We start from the raw sequence: 2,146 nt of genomic DNA, 5'->3' as shown, positions 1-2,146 counted from the left end.
ATCCTGCAGTGACTGATATTGGACAGCCAGTACCTCTTGCCCATGGGGTGCTGGAACAATTTTTTTAGTGTGGGTGCTGAGAGCCATTGAACCAAACTGTAAACCCTGTATTTAATGGAAACTACTTCAAGGCAGGGGATGCGGCAGCACCCTCAGTTCCAGCACCTATGCCTACTTCCAGCACCTACGTCTTGCCCTGAAGGAAGCAAGACTTGGGTGATGCTGGTCTCTGATAGCAGGGAGTTCCTCAGCTGAGGGCTTTTTGAAAAGGATGCATTGTCCTCAGCCATGTGAATTTCACACAGGGCTCAATCAGTCCAAATATACCACTGGTTCTCATTCATGAGTTTGCTGGAAATGGTTAACAATGTAAAACGCAGTGATTTTGTCTGTATGACTTTGGGCTTTGCCCCTCATTCTCCCCACCGCAGTGGTTATCTGGCACATTGCTTGTCTCCCTCCATGCAGTCCTGCATTTCAGCCTGTCTGACCGCTCCTCATGGATGGCTGGCTATCATCTTTCATTTGACGTGGCCAATAATGAACTTATTATTCCTCTGAAACCGTCTCTGCCACTGTTGACACCATCACCCACCTCATCAGGGGTCATTGTTAACTCTTTTCCCTGTTCCCTTCCTTCCCAAATTCAGCCACTGTCCAAATCCTTCCACTTCTTCCTCCAAAATATTTTTAAGATCTGTTTTTTTTATTTTCTCTTCAGACAGCTTTCTCCTCTTTTCCAGGCCTTGTTGTCTCCTGACTTGATTGCTGCAACCTCAGCATAGTGGGTCTCCCTACACACACATTGCCTGAGTCCATACAAAACGCAGCTTCTAACTTTATCTTCCATGTCTGATCCAGCACAACCTCTCTGTCAAGTGTAGTGCTGACTCCCATGCTGCACACACTTCAGCACGTGAAAAGCTTTATTTCCATGAGTAACCCCACCAACTTCAGGGACTACTACTGGAGTGAAGTATCAGAGGGGTAGCCGTGTTAGTCTGAATCTGTAAAAAACAACAGAGGGTCCTGTGGCACCTTTAAGACTAACAGCAGTATTGGAGCATAAGCTTTCGTGGGTGAATGCCCACTTCATCAGATTGGAGTGAAGTTACCTATGACTGTGTTTGCTGGATCAAGGCCTTCGATTGTAAAGTCCTGGGGGCAGGGAGCGTATTTTCCTCTACATTGGGTACAATGCTGTATTCAATAAATGAATGCGTTTCACTTTCTGGTTCTACCCACAGCACCAGGATACCACGGCTGGGTAGCAGACAGGGCAAGCGGATGTTTCTTCAGTAAAAAATAGAAGCCGTAACAAACACACACCCTGTTGCCACTAGAACTACAAAGGACACCAGGGCACAGGTTTTATTAGGTCCATATTTGACCGTTCCCCCCCTTAATGTGACAAGAACAGGGGGTGCTGAGCAGGGCCGGCTTTAGGAAGTGCGGGGCCCAATTCGAACAGTTTCGACGGGGCCCCGGCAGGGATAACTTAAAAAAAAACCACGTAAAAAAACCACGTGGGGCTTATACTCACCGGGCGGCGCTCCTAGTCTTCGGCGGTGGGTGCTTCACTCGCTCCGGGTCTTCGGAGGCACTGAAGGACCTGCCGCCGAAGTGCTGCCGAAGACCTGGAGCGCCGCCGGGTGAGTAAAAATTAAAAAGGAGCCTCTAGCCAGGGAAGGGATTCTCGGCCACTTCTCCCCCGCCACTGGGCGCGGGGCCCTCTTAGGCGCGGGGCCCGATTCGGGGGAATTGGCCTAAAGCCGGCCCTGGTGCTGAGAGCCATTGAACCAAACTGTAAAACCCTGTCTATGATGGAAACCCACTTCCAGCACCCGTGGCGAGGAGCTAGCATGCCCTCGAGGCCTCCCAGAAGTTAGAGGTGGGATGAGCCTTCTGGGAACAATCCTCCCCGCACGCTGCGAGGGCAGGGCTGTGCCCAGCGGTGCCCAGCACCGGCTTAAAACACGGGGATGCTCCCGGAGAGCCGATGAGCCTCCCGTTGCTTGTCACGCCCGGCAAGAGCTCCGCACCCACCCCCGGGGCGAGCCTGCCCTGCCCAGCCCAGCCCGCAGTCACGTCTCCCGGCCGTCAGGGAGTGTCGGAGCTGCTCTCGCGGTCTCTCCCTAGGCCGGGC

The sequence above is a fragment of the Terrapene carolina genome, unplaced genomic scaffold (genome assembly GCF_002925995.2).
Source record: "Terrapene carolina triunguis isolate 2854851 unplaced genomic scaffold, T_m_triunguis-2.0 Scaffold629, whole genome shotgun sequence".
Taxonomy (NCBI): domain Eukaryota; kingdom Metazoa; phylum Chordata; order Testudines; family Emydidae; genus Terrapene; species Terrapene triunguis.
The sequence above is the reverse complement of the archived record's forward strand: the minus strand, read 5'-3'. Positions refer to the sequence as shown.